This window comes from Molothrus aeneus, chromosome 15, assembly GCF_037042795.1.
Source record: "Molothrus aeneus isolate 106 chromosome 15, BPBGC_Maene_1.0, whole genome shotgun sequence".
Classification (NCBI taxonomy): Eukaryota; Metazoa; Chordata; class Aves; order Passeriformes; family Icteridae; genus Molothrus; species Molothrus aeneus.
The window spans coordinates 9993986-10009567 of NC_089660.1; the positions used below are offsets into that span (position 1 = coordinate 9993986).

General features: G+C 45.1%; 1 protein-coding gene across 3 annotated transcripts in view; it reads right to left on the reverse strand.

Moving 5' to 3' along the window:
• The window catches only part of TCF7 (transcription factor 7), a 69732-nt gene that overhangs the window by 52715 nt on the left and 1435 nt on the right, over nucleotides 1-15582 (reverse strand). The window lies entirely within an intron of this gene.

Sequence of the window (15582 nt, forward strand, 5' to 3'; positions counted from 1 at the left end):
CATCACACAATGCTCCTGTGGGATGTAATCCTGTGCTTCCCTGGGAGGTTCAGGTGAGCCCTGCCTGCAGCTCCAGGTTGCCTTAGTGTGGCCCTGTACACAGACAGATTTATTTCAGACAGGATTCTCATAAATTCAGAACGACTTCCAAATTTCTTGACTAGGAGATCAAAGAGGCAAGCATTTGCTTCATGCCATCTGGGGAGCTGCTCGACAGGGCAACGCAGTCTGGGGAGGGGGGAGGAGAAGGGAAAAAAGAAAGTCTTGGAGATTATGCCCTCAAAAACAAACTCAAATGCCACCCTCACATTAAAAAGCACTGGTTGGCAGTAACAATTAATTTCTTAACTGAAACCCGCCCAACTGTGTCCAAGTGTTTTAATTTGCCTATTGCTACAATATGCAAGGGAGCTGGCAGTAATGGATTTGCAATTAAAACTAAAACTGGCAAAGAAATCGCAAAGCTGGCAAAAGAGCTAATCTGCAAGCCATGATCACAAGATTACAAAGTGTTTATGAACATGTTAATTACCGAGCACATCGCTGAGAATGGCTTGTAGCAGAGAACACTGGGTTTGCGTGATCTAAATCCCTGGATCTACAAGGCCAGTGAAGTCGGTGCTCTACCTAATTCCCACAGCTCCCAGCAGCTGGGGAACACAGGGAATTGCTGTCTGGAAGCAGGAAGAGGGACAAGGGACTGAGAGACAGAGGGTCCCTGTACCCTCCTGCATCCCAGCAGGGGAAGCAGAGATGGCAATTGCCTCTCAAGCAGGTAAATGCTGGTGGTCACTGGGACTCAACCGGAATATGGAGACCATCAGTGTGAAATTAAAATCAGCCTGAATAAAATAGTGCCCTATTTACTTTCATCCTGCTATCTTTTGGCTTTATAAATAGTTATTCCAGCAGGTCCTGGATATTGCCGGTTGCAGAGCACATGGCCCATGCTGCAACCTCTGAGAGCAAACAGGCATCTACTGCCACGGGCATGAAACCTTCACAAATTACCTGCAAGGGACAGGATGGGAAGGGAAAAGGGCTTAAAAAGTGATCAAACATCCGTGCAAATAGCTCATAACAGCAAGTGACAGTGGTCAGGGGCACCGTGAAGAGCAATTTTGAACCACAGGAGAGCATTTCAAGGAGAAAACAGAGTGGAAGAGTAGTCCCAGAATAAAGGGCTGCTGGGAAAACTGAGATTCTTTAATATATAGGATTAAGGATTGCCAGTATCCTCAGGGAGGAAATGCAAATGGGGTTCAGACCATTTTTTCCATAAAAATTAGGAATGAGAAAGAATAGACTTTGAAGTTCAACATGTTAGCAAATGAAAGCAACAGCAAAGGAGACACAAAGAGAAAGCAAGCCCTGGACGCCTGGAATTATGTCTTAAACACTTGGTACCGAAAGACAGAACCTGAGGTGATGAGGAGACTTCCCTTAATGCCATGCACAGATCCCAGAAAATCTCTAGATTAGGAACTGCCTGAGAAAAAAATTATTGCACAACCAAGGCAGGATGGAGTACAGCACCCAAATGGATTCTTGTTTTATTCAACCACACTGGGATGGATGATGAGGCAGCGCGGAGCAGAGCGAGGAAGACATGGTGGGTATGCCAGGCTGCTCTTGGATGCATGGAGCAGGAAAAGGATTTCTGGATGGTTCTCTTTGCTCCATGAAATGGTGGCTAAAGTTGGCATAGAAGGAGCTGACAGACATCTATGGAGATGTCAGAAATCCAACAGGCCCCTCTGCAGAGATCTGCAGGGCTGGCTGCACTGATGGGCACCGACCACTCCCAACACTCCCATGAAAGCCAGGCAGTGAGTCCAGGCTGCAGAGAGGTGGTGAAGGACCAGGAGGACACTGTGAGGACACAGAGCAATTGTCATTGCTGGCTCTGCCCGAGGATGGGTGGTCTTTGTGGTGACTCCTCAGAGGCAACAAGGGTCTCACTCAGATCTGAGAGCTGGCTGGGATGGGCACTTTGTATTGAGCTGACGGACATTTCAACCTGAGTACTTGGGTAAGGCAATTACAGAGTGAGTTCAACCCATGGTTACTGGTGGCCATGGAATGCCATGTGTCAGGAAATGGCACCCGACCAGCACTGATGCTGATTAGCGCTGTGGAGTTAATTGGTGCTACAGAAAGGGTGGTTCAAGGGAGAATTGCTTGGAAATTAATTTATCCATGCCTGCCTCTAGCGCACTGTCAAGCAGTTAATGTATGTTCAGATGGGGTAACTGAGAGCAACTTGGGAGTCCATGGCCTAGAGGAGATGGTGCACCAGGATAAAACAGAGGTGAGATGATGTGGGTCCCTCAGACTATGAACACTGTGGCTCTACAGCTGCTTGCTCCTTCCTCAAAGTGAGATGTGTGGACTCTAAAAGTTCAAAAATTATAACACAATCACAAAATCTTCAGTTGTGCCTTTTTTTTTCTTTAAAAATATATACTTGGGAGAAATATTTCCTAACACTGAGAAATTAGGTTAGCTCCTGTGTGCTTTTTATCCAGCATCTAAACCAGATTCTGCTTCTGCTGGGGTCTGCCGTTCTGCCTCTTACAAGGAAAGCCCCAGATACAACTGTTGCCTATTTAAAGTCATCTACAAACCAGTTTAATAAAAGCTGACTGCATCTGCTTCCATGTTATTAGTTCTGCCCCAAAACTCTGTTCCTGGCAACACAATGTTCCACGCTAATGAGCCAAATCTTCCCCTCCCATGGCAGTACTCCTAAACCTCCACACCATTCAGTTCACAAAGTTACCACCCTGTTTTTCCCTCGGGGGAGGGAAGGATTGCAGCTGCAGAGGGGGTTCTTCAAATAATATGAAGGCCAAAGATCTGTGGGAAAATCTGCTCTCAGACAAATAGCACTTGGGGGCATCTGCAGAGAGAACCAGCCCCTCTTTACTTCTGTCTGGGTCCCACGTCCTTCTGGCAGCGGAGTTTTTTATGAACCAAGCTGCCATTAATCCCCTGCCAGTTCCTACACACTACCATCCTCTGTGGGCAGACAGCACTGAGTGGGAGATAATGCTGCAGGGAAGTGGCATTGACTTCAGCTGGATTTTGTGGACTCTTGGGAGAATTTCGACTCGGGGCAGTTATTTCTCACCCGCACCTGCTGCAAAAGGGAGGAATTTGGTGCAGACCAGGGCAACTTTTCTCAGCTCCTTTTCCAGTGAATTTTCACCCATTCTTGCCAATTTTCCTCCTGCAGCACTGAGCATGAGATAAACAGCAATTCGAGGTTATCGCACTGGAGTGATGCTGGCCAGATTAAAGGGAAATCAGATAACTCATTACCTAACTGAAACTCGCTGCTAGACTTTTAGAGAGAAGAGATAACATCTGAGAGCTGGAGGACTCTGCTGCCCTGGCAGACACCCTGCAGCACCCCAGCTGAGCAGGGGAGGCTGTGCCCTGGCTCTCCTGGCTGGCTGACTCCGCACCTGGGATGGGGGGATGCCTAAGGATGTGGAGATACCGGGATGCAGAGATGCAGATGCCCAGGGTGGTGAGAAGTAGAGATGTCCAGGATGCAAAGATGTCCAGGACACATATTCAGGATGCAGAGACACAGAGATACGGAGGATACAGAGATGCAGAAATGCCCAGGATGCAAAGAAGGGAGGCAGAGCCCCAGCCACCACAAACACACGTGGTTTTGGCCTCCACACACTCACACCTGGAGCCTCCAGTAAGGAAAATTTCAGCTTAGAAGCTGACATGGGTGCAACTGATGGCGTTCACATTCTACACATGATGTGCTTGCAAAAGCTGTCTTTGCCCTGTTGTGCTGAGTTTCCTCATGATTGTAAAAGTTGGACTGAACTCATCTGACCGCCTCCTCTCTTGCTTTCTGCTATAAACCTTTCTGCACCCCGTGCGACAGCAGCATCGCCCTGGAAAAGTTTTCATCTGCTTCAGATTTTGCCTCAAGCCATTAACTGACAAACTGGCAGCAAACTACTCTTAAATGATTTCCTAGAGATTACTGTTTAAGTAAAAAAGGTTCCAAGATAAATAGACTGATTCTTCATGACAAAGAATTTGAATTATGCATCCAGAGGTTTGGTACATGTGTCCAAAAGCTACGCTGTGTGATCCTGGAAGTTGTTCTCATCACCATATTACAAGTGGGTAAATAAATTACATTTGTTCCTGGTTTAATAACGAGGATTTATGTGTCATGTGTATTTCAGACAATGTGTTGGATCATGCCATCATTGCTGCCATCCAGCTAATGCCACTATATGAAATTATCATTTAGGCTGAGAAGATTATTTGTTTTTAAAGCAAGACATCAGCTGCCTTGAAGGAGCTGTGGTCTTAGGGCCACCTGCAACTTCCTAAAAGATTATGAAATTGCAATTTATTTATTAATATGTTGAAGTAAGTGGTCTAATAAGCAGCACAGCTTACTCTTTTAGGCTAGTTCTTCTCTGATCATTTCTGAAACATCCCCTCTTGCATCAGCCCGTGTGGGATTTTATGTTTTGTTTCAGTATCGACACTGCCGTGCTCTCCAAGCATTGCTTGCACATGAAATAATAAAGCTCCTAATGCTCCTGGGGGAAACTGAGTCACAGAAAAACAAGCTCCTGTGGTACTGGGAGCTGAAGCTGGGATAAAACCCTGCTTCCTCTGCCGTGGCCATGCGCAGCAGTTACAAGACTATCCGGTTCCTCTGCTATAAAACTTGGTAACATGCCTCACTTCTTACCTGATTTTGAGAACATCCTGTGTTAACACATAAACAACTGGTGCTACTCATGTCTGTTTATTTGGCTATTTACACCGTCTGCCACAGCACCTGGTGCTCTCTGGTAAGAGGATCACTCAGATCCCATATCAAACGAGCAGCTCCTGCCCACGGAAACAGCAATGCTCCCACCCCACAGCCAGGCATTTACCACTGCTTTCAGCAGGAAATTTGGATGAAGAGTGATGCTTTTGGATATGGGAGCTGATCTTTCAGGGATTCACTGCAGCCTGCCTCATCCATCGCTATGCATTTATAAGCAGATCCATGTGCTAGAGCTGTACAAATAGCGTATTGCAATTTGAAAACATTCTATTTTGGAAAGTGAATACATGCATGTAGTTATATACTAGTTCCAGTAAATGTCAACAGCCAAACAATTGGCACTAACATATCAGGTAATTTTCTGTACTCTTGAGTCAAGAAATTCAATTTTCTGTACAACAGCTCTTGCATTCAAGCACTGTCAGAAGTCCCAGCCAGGAACATTTAGTGCTTTTACCTGAATTCTGCTCCTAGCAGAAAAACCTGAGCTCACCAAAATAGTAAAAAACTGACGTTGCCAGATATAATCTCATTTTCAGATACCCAATTAATTATGGAAAAGAGAAAAGGGCTTAAGCATGACACCAGCTTCAAGCCAGAAGCATTAAAACTTTTTAGCTTTTTCTAAACACCGCTGTCTGTTGCATTGTAATAAGCAGGATGCCAAAAGGAGCCAAAATTTTTCAGCCCTCAGTTGGAAAGAGATCCTTCAATTACTGATGATTTCACATAGAAATTAAGTCATTTACACTATAAAACTATTGCCTTGTCAAGGTGTTCCCATGTCCCCTAGTCCGGCTGTTCTAGGGAGCTAAATTAGCAACAATAAACCCACTTCCTTGATGTCATTTTACAGCATTTGATTCTTCAGAATTGTTAACAGCCTGCAAGAAATCAACTGACCAAGGTAAAAACTGGTGAGCCTTGGAACAGGACCCCCACCCAGGACAAGGGACAAGAGCTGCCCTGCAGTTAAAACAACCTGGAACAACTGCACACCTCCCTGTAAATCCCTTGGAGCTGCATTGCTGGGCGAATTTGTGTCCTGCCACAACAACCAGATGTACATCTGATTTGAATGAAACTTCAGACTTCATGATTTTCATGCCAACTATTTCAGAAGCAATGTCATTTTCTTCAACACCCTGTTATTTCACTTGCCATCTCCACAGATTCTGCTCCAGTTCCAGAAGCAAATTTATTTTGAGGATATAGACTGTTTCCAAGTGGTTTTAGAAGGGCCACACACTTAAAATCCAGGACAGGCTTAAACCACAGACTTCAGGAACCCTCAAGTGAAGGTGTGCATCTCCAGCACCATCATATTTCTTATAAAAGAAAAATGCAAAGAAGAGATCAGGCTGAAGATTCTGATGTTTTTCAGAAAACGATCCCTATAACAATGCTTTCAAACAAATAACAAGCGAAAACCAAAACACAACAGCAATAAAACCAAATTTGATGAGCTCTTCAAAAAGATCTCGAGAGATATCAGCTGGCAGGACTCTGTTGTCTGTCCCAGAGCTATGGCAGTTGATCTCAGCCAGGGCTTTGCTGCGAACACACCGAAGGCAGGAGGCTGCAGCCTTTCATATTCCAGAACAAAAGCCAAGTTCTGATCGCTGGGACAAGGAAGAAATCTTTTCTTGTGGATACATTACTGTGTAATTACTGCAGATTTCATTTACTTTCTTTTGAGTGCTACACCAGATACAAAGGCTGTATAGATGTGGCAGCTTCTTGTGTTATTATATAATGCTCTAGGTTTACATTTTAACAGTTAGTTCCCCAAAATACTGGGGATGTGTGCATCTATTGAAGGAAAGAAAACATGTATTTCCCTGCTGGGAGACAGGGAAATACAACTGATATCGCCAACCACTGTCAAACTGACAGCAAGGAAAGAGTTTTACATAAAATCTAAAAAAAAAAAAAAAGTAATGTATCCATTTTCTCAATAAAATCAGGGTTAGAAAAATGGGATTAAGATCAGAAATGAATGCTCCTGGGTAAAGGACTATCCATGGGATGAGATGTAAAATTCCATAAAGCACAAATGTAGCTAATATTAAAAAGTCAAAGCTTTCTGTGGGTGTGCATGCATAGAGATGTCAACATAACTATTTCATGATCACCGAAATTGCTACTAGCCTGCATCCTCTCTGAATGGCTATTTTTAGGACCTAGCCTTTCATGTGGTATAATGATGTGGATTTTACAAGAGCATTTATAATATGTTTCATATGGTGTACAGTCCTGGAGAAATTGCTTTATATCAGAGAAAGTCAAACAAAAAGGTCTGGATGTTTATTTAATTTTTCTAAAATTTTATTTCTTATTTTATGTTATTACTTCTGGTTTCAATTTTGGGTTAATATGCATACTTAATTTATCTATTTATTTAATTTATCTAAGCACTCCAAGGAATACTCAGCACAGCATGATGCAATCTTGCAAAACATCACTTGTATTTATAAATCCATATATTTTTTTGGATGGTGAGATTCCAAATCTGACAGTGCCAGTCCATAAGTTATAGCAAGAAGCCAAAGCTCAAAGGCCAATTTTTGACCTGGGGTTTGGTGGTGTCAGGGGTTGTGCTGTGTCTCCCACTTAGAATCCAAAGACAACAACTCCTCCTCACTATCCTGACTCCCACACCAGGAGCAGCAACACGTAAGGAGAATCACCTCATCAGCCTCCCCATGCTAAGAACAACAAATTTTCATGTGGTAGATCTTACAATGGTTTATTTCCTAAACATGAAAGCAATCTCCACAGTGCCATATCCTCAGCGTCAGAATAAAAATCCCACATTTCTGATCCTTTCTGAGCATTTTGCTGCAAAGAGCCTCTTCCTGGCAACTCAAAAAATCTTTTCCCAAGTGCCTTTATAATCACAGCCCCCTTGCACCCAGCCAAACACACTTTATAACCTTGGGATTTCACATTTTACTTTTGTGTGGGTCCCATCAGAGCAGCACCTCAGTTTATGCTCATGTACGCTACTCGACAGAGCAAACTACAGCAGAAAATAAATTCAACGTAGAGCAGACAAGCTGAATCACTTCACAAAAGAAAAAAAAAAGAAGCCTTATTTTGGTCAGTCTGTGATTACTATGTAGCTCCTCAAGGCAGACGTGTACTTTGTGTATTACAGTTCCAGATTTTTCAGTGGAACAAAGGAGATACTGTTGAGACCTTTTTTTTGCCTATCATTTAATCAAATGCAAAGTTGTTATAACCAGAGGGGAAAAGTGCTCTAGATTCTAGTATCCAGTTTTACTTTGGTTTCAAAAACTTACCACAGCATTGTTGAGTTTATTGTTTTCTTTCACAAAATACTAATTTCGGGACCCCGTGAAACACAATGAAGCAGATTCTTCTCGTGGCAGCTGAGCTGTGTTTAGCACAGAGGTGGTGAACGGGAGAGGAGCAGTGGTTTAAAGCCACTCTGGTGACCTCCTGCCCAGCACCTCCAGCCAGCAGGATGCTCTGGGTGGGGACAGCTGATTTCATCAGGTTTTGCTAACCCTTTTACTGACCAAGTGTCCTACTTCCTCCAAGAAGCACTTCACAAAGGGGCTGGTGGTGGAAGAGCTCTTCATTGGGAATGGTCATAAACAGCATGTCCAGAGAAAGGCAATGGAGCTGATGAAGGGCCTGGAGCACAAATCTGATGAGGAGCAGCTGAGGGACATGGGGGGGCTCAGCCTGGAGAAGAAGATGCTCAGGGGGGAGCTCCTTGCTGTCTAAAACTACCTGAAAGGAGGGTAGAGCCAGGTGTGGAGGGGCTTCAGTCTTTTCTCCCAAGTAAGAGGCAATAGGACGAGGCAATGGCCTGAGGTTGCACCACGGGGACGTTCACATTGGAATGCAGGGAAAATTTCTTCACTGAAGAAGCTGACAAGCCCTGGCATAGGCTGTTCAGGGAAGTGGTGGAGTCATGCTCCTGAAGAGATTTAGAAGATGTGTAGATGTGGTACTTGGGGACATGTTATAGTGGTAGCCTTGTCATTGCTGGGTAAAGATTGGACTCAATGATCTTAGAGGGCTTTTCCAGCACAATTGACTTTATGATCCTAAATTATAAAGACCAAAGACAAAAACCAGAGACAGAATAGTGCTAAGTTGCTGTGTAAGGAGGTGTAAAGGTAAGAGCTCTTTGTCCAAGATAACCCACCAAGAAGAAGATCCTGCTGTAACCAAGCCTTAGAGGCACATGGTGTTCCAAACCCTTTCTTTCTGAAACAGTCAGTGGGTTTGTGAGCCACCAGGATGTGCTGAACTGGCAGTCTCATGGTGAGAAAAAGACCTTGGTTGATGCTCACAGAGGGTTTGGTCCAGACTTTGCAGGTTCTCTGGACATTCACCCCATGAAACACACGCACTGCCTGGGGCCTGGAGAGAGCTGTGCCCTCTCAGACAGACCACTGGACAAGCCAGCAAACAGAGCAGGCACCTGGTCTTTACTGATTCAGCTGGATTAAAACTGGAAACTAGGAAATGAACAGCTCTGTATCCTGTATCCAACCCTCTGAGTCACCTGTTTGCCTACCAAACCTTTGTTTCATCCTCCAGACACAGAGACTAATGAGCAAGTATCTTGTTATAGCCTTTTTTTAAAAGAGAGATTCAAACTACAGCAATGAAAGAGCCTAGAAGGGGGACTCACACATCCCTGCTTGGCACCAGCCTGGGATTTATCAGACTGAGAAGCTTTCCCTGCTGCAGTGGCTCTGCAAAGAGTTCAGGAAGCAACTTGTACCTACTCTCCTATTGCTGTGCCCTCCACCCACCACTGGTAAATGATGAGGTAAGAGCATGTGTACATCAGGCTGGCAGAGATGCTGACATAAGCCATCTCCTGGCTCCCCGAGCAGTGAGGTGGAATGGCAAAGGCACGGGAAACCAAGGGCCCTGAGCAACTTGGAACAGTGGCTGGTATCCCTGCCCATGGCAGGGGCTTGGAATATGATCATCTTTAAGGTCCCTTCTAACTCAAACCATTTTGTGTTTCTATGAAATGAGCAGCAAACAGGAAAGGGAGCTGCAGCAGCTGTGGCCAAAACATCAGAGGGGTGGATAAAGAGAAGCTCCCACAGTGGCCATGCCTTCAAAAAGACAGTTTTGGCACCTAGTCCCTGTTCAAATCAATGGAACAGACAGGGGAAGACAATCCTTGAGGATTTATTGAGGAAATTGTGGCTTACACATGGTGCAGGAGGTTTTAGTAAGTGAAGAGCAGCACGTGTCTGACTATGGTTCACCCAAACCCTCTCTGCCCAGCACAGCCTCCCTGAGAGAGGAACGATGCTCACAAGTGCTCAGGTCCTTCCTCACCTGCTCTGTGGTGAATTGTCAAGGGGGCTCAAAGGCCAAGCCATAGGAAACAAAGACTAAATTTGGTCTTGATGAATCATGGCCAAAAGGCAGATAAAGAACTGCAGGTGTGAAGTTAATGGCAAGCTGTAGATGCTTCCTCAAGAGTGTTGATGTTTCTCAGCAGGAGGCTCTGCTCTGCCCATAACCACCATGCCATGTACACACTGACACACACAGTCCACACCAGATTGCCATCTTAGGTGTGCAGCTCACACCAACCCGTACCCCAAAATCCTGCTTCCCTTGCAGATCACTCTGCAGATAGGGAGGGTTCAGCCTGTGATTAGGATCTGGCCCTGTGCAGAAGATCTCTGACAATGGGCAGGGGAGTCATCCCTCCGGAGCCAGCAAGGGCTGTTTAGTCACAGGAACACACGCCGTGCTACTGGCCTGGGGACCTGGCAGAGCCAATGCCAGCACACCCCACTGCATGGATCAGCCAGGGCTTCTATCCCAGTGCAGGAATTTAGAGTCATGGCATGAGAGGGACTACAAGCTGTGAGGCAACACACGAGTGAGCACATTGTAGAGCTCCTCCTGCTCCCCCTTCTCTCAATTACAGCTTTGGATACCAGACCAGCTCTGCACTTTTCATCTTGGATGTGCCATGTGCCACTCAAACCCAAATCGCTTTGTTCTTCACAGCTAAAATTTCAAAACCACTAATCATTAACATGGATGAGCTTCAGGAACTCGAGTTGATGTTAAGTTTTTGCTTTCCTCTCCAGATTCTCAACTGGTCAAGCCCATAAAGTTTCACACACAGCAATGGTTGGAAATTTGCAGGAACGGTGCCTTTACCATACATATCTCATAGCAACTCCCTGCCAACAAAGCATCCCATGCCTGGGAAGCCAGTTCCAGGGTAGCCTGTGAAGGAATCCCAGTGGGAGACCAGATATTGTTGAACTGTCTGGATCACGTGCACACTTATTCACATGCACAGATTTACATAAAACTTGCTTTTGTTTCCCTGTGACATTTTGCTTTCTCTTTTTTTCATTCCAAACAATTTTAAAAATAAGGTTATATTAGACCACACACATCCAGTGCTGTATCATGTCACTGCTTCTTAAGCAGAACTCTCTAATTTATTTCAAAGGGAAGTTCTGCTTCAAAATTGAGGGTGTGATATGAACTCAGAAATTAACACAAGAATTTTCCTTGGGGGAAACCAAGACTGAATGAGACATGCAATAAATGACTTCGTAAGCCCTGTGCCTTGGTACATCCACATATCCAAAACTGTGCTTTAACACAAAACATTATTTTCAATATTATCTTATTTCAAGCTAGGTAGAAGAGCTGAAAGAAGTGGATTTGCTTTGGTCAGGAGGGAACAAATTACTCATCTGTCTGTCTGCCAGAAGGTCCATCAGCAGCACTGCACTCCTAACGCTGTGTGCCGGGAATGTAACAATTCCTGGGGACAGGGAACCCTCCTGGAGAGGTGAGAGCCCTGCTGCCAGGGAACCTGGCTGGGATGCTGCTCCCCCCGAGCAGCAGGCACTGCTGGGAACACACAGAGCTCCTGTTGGCTCCCAGCTGCCTCCCTCCCTCCCTCCACACACAACATCTGCAGGGGGATGCAGCCGCCCTCTCACAGCGACAAATCCCCATCGCACGGACACTCTGGGGAGTTTTCCCACTGGTTTCAACAAGATCAGAACCCAACACAGGAAAAAGCAATACTAAAATATTGCCCTGACAGTGAAAGTCAGGACAGAGAGGCAGAGGAACAGAAGAGCTGCAGATTTCCTTCCGCCAGCTGCTGTAGGGGCCACAGTGTCCTCCTGCAGAGGGATGGAGCAGCCTTGGGGAGGGGATGCAGCAGAAGCAGCCATGTCCTGTGCCTCAGCTGCTGCTGCTGCTGCTTCAGCTTCTGTCCACTGAAGAGCAGCCCCAGACTGCAGCTCCATGCTTTTTTGACCTTGTGTTAGACATTTGGGCCCTGTGGCCCCAGGCCAGCAGTAACTGCACTTTCATCTTGCCCTGCCCAAGGGGACATTTCATACCCTCTGAACAAGCTCAAGGAGCCCAGCAGACTACAGGGACCAGGCTCTGAAAAGCCACATTATTGTGAGCCCTGCTGTCTTATCTGGGGACTTCAGCTGTGCAGGGCTTGGAGAGGTACCCCCACTCTTCTGCTCCCTTGTAAGCTCTGGTTTGACAACTTAGTAATTAAGAAAATGAGGTAGTGTCTGTTTTCCAAAGAAAAAGAAGCTCTTGAACTTCTGTTTCTCACACAGACAGAAAGTCCAGTGCCTCAGCTTTACACCCAGAACATTTTCATCCTGCCTTTACACTCCTCACACACTCGCCAAACACATATGAAGTACACAGAAAATGTGAGGAGCTCCCCTGAAATCTCTCCCATCAATGGCAGCAGGGAGACCTCCTGCTCTATATACAGGGCAGCATGGCTCATTCCCCTATTTTATAAACCTATTTACGAAAAGAACTTAAAGGAACTTACAAGAGCTCTTTTTACCATTTAACTACCACATAGTACAAGATATAACAATGTTCAGAAAACCCCCTCAGGTCTAAACTCAATTATACAACTGTAGCAAGAAAAATATTTTAATCTGATCAAAGTGTTAACATGTTTGACCATGTCTGACCTCTAATGTTTGTAACCACCTAAAAGGCTGCTGTTCTTACTAAGGATGTACCTTAATTTGATTTAAAGTCATTTGTACTATTTAAAAAAGGATATAGTTTTATGATTTTATATTTAATTTAGAAAAACAGTTCCTCAACTTGTTCACATTCTTTGGAAGTTTCTTGCAGATTTTTAACCCATAAGTCCTATATATTTCACTCTGGGAAAAGCTGGACTTTGCATAAGATGGGATAAAGTGGAGCCTTGAAAGACCACACACACAACACCTGAGAGCCAGGTGAGAGATGGCTCTCCTGGGGCCTTGCAGAGTGTCAGGATTTCAGATGCACACACAGGCTGTGCCAAGATGCTCTTAAATACCCTTGACTGTGTGTGCCCTCCCCAGCCCAGCAGCTGATGGCATCCACAGCTCCCAGAAGAAGGGACACCTGGGCTCAGCCCTCTGCCTTGTCCTCAGCTCCAAAGCGCCTTCACACCCTGCCCACGCCCCCAGCTCCACTGCCAGTCTAGGAAAGCTGTGCCTGCCCCAACCAGCAGCTCTCCAGCTGAATCATCCCACACTGGCATGGGCCACCTTCAGCCAAGGAGGGCCACCCTGCTGCAGGCAGCTCCTGCCACCCGCTCTGCTGCTGCCCTCCAGGGAGCATCAGCCGGGCTGAGGGCAGCTACCCAGCCATCTTCAGAGCATGTCAATAACATGGCTGGGTGTGTTTTGGTAAAAAGAGGCAATTTTGGCTGGGAGATGTGGGGACCTGAGCAGGATGCTCGGGTGAGCAGCATAACAGTTAGTGGCTACAAACACCTTGAGGGAAACAAAGCAAAAGTGGTGCTGCTGACAAAATCAGCAAGAAAATAGGAGATAGAGCAGCACGTCGGTACTGCTGTAGCAACACACCCAGCCAGGCAGGCGCTGGAGCCAGTCCAGAGCCACTCACAGCTCCCCCACAGGGTTCGTGGGGAGCCCACCGAAAAAAATGTGGTTTTACAGAGCGTTGCAGGGCAGGGGTTCAGCCCAAGCCTCAATGCCAGCTGCTCTGTATATTTCAGGGAGTTATACTCTGTTTTCAATCAGGTAAATTACTGTTTTCAGTGTAAAGCCCTGACAGTTTGCCAAAGTACTCCTGGTTTAATTTTTTAATTGATTTTTTTTTTAAGATTCTAAAATTAATCCTACTTGCAAACAACTGTTTCCAGGAAGCCTCATTAACCAAAATACAATCTCCACTATCAAGTGCATGCATGATTGTGATACCTAATCCTATTCACTCACACAACCCTCCTCCCTGACTCGTGCTAAAGTGTTAATTAAATACACTTTTATGGATGGTTAAGTATCCGCAATCTTCGGTCACAGATCTGACCTCCTCGATTATTGGAAGCAGCCACCAGATTATAGCCCACACTTTATATAATGTACACAGCAGCAATAAATCTATATGAGAGCAACCCATAATTTACCATGATAATCTTTGCACAGTCAATAGAAATATAAGACAAAATTGCCCAGAATGATATATTGAAATAGTTACTGTAATAAGTTGAAAAAATGCAAGACCAGCCTTCTTCATGAGGAAGGAATCTTCCCCTGTCAGCCAGGTTTTTAACTGAAAACATCAAATCAGATCTTCATAAACCATGGCAGGATCCAAGCAGGCCTAAAGGAAGGTGTTTGAGGCACTGGATGATTTTGATGGCCCTCAAGGGGATGGGATCATTCCTTCTCTGCTACTTATATCTTCTCCCCTTCCAGTTCTGCACAGTTCATTTGCTCCTGTCGGCTGCTCTGACAGCAACCGCTCGGATTTTATTCTGTTATCAAGGGAAAAGGTGATTCCTAAACCACAATCTACTCTATAGCCTAGGTGCTGGTAAATAGGCTATTGCACTTTGCTGCCCATCTAGGAAGAGTTTAAGATTAAAAAAAATATCCCACCATAGCAAAAAGATGCTGGATTGATGGAACTCTGGACTTACTCAAATTCTCTGTCGGGGAGCAAATTAAGTGTGTTTACATAAGGCACATTTAAAAACATTTAAAGTTTATCAGGAAGAGAACAGCTTAATATTTTGGGGAAAGAGGGGGATACCTGGTACCTGGATAAGGTGGGAAGCACCAGAAGAAATGCTTATTTGGGATACAACAACGTAAGTGTGCCTTGCCCTGCAAACACATCTTTTCTTGCTGTAAACTGAAGGAAGACTTAAAAATTTAGGGATAGATCCTTGATCTTTGCAAACTTCAGCCAAGTTCCAGCAGTCTGCAGCCAGGAAAAGTGAATCTCCTAGGAAAAGCTGTTTGGCTCATGCAGGGACCTGTCTCCTGCCACCCAGGCCAGCTGGGTCAGGCATGAGGGTATGGCACCGATTTCCACACATAATTCTAAGTTTGATACTCCACAATCCATCCATTTTCCATAACACCAGTTTGACATCCTACGCCTCTTGTGAGCAAATGACCAGAATTAAGGACACGTTTACATATTCTTTTAAACTTTATCCCTTTAAAGGTTAAATCCTGAAACTGAAATAAACCAGATTACGTTCTGTCCTCACTTTCTGACGGCTAATGCGGAACAATGTCTGAAACAAACGCAGCAGTGCCGACTCCCAGGAGTGACACCAGCATTGACTGTCTGCTGCAATGTCAGGACATTATTTTCTCAAGTTCTGATCGAGATGGTGGCGGGAAAAGACAGCTTTTGTAAAGAAGCTTTAGTTTTATCATTCAGATGGCAAAACTTAG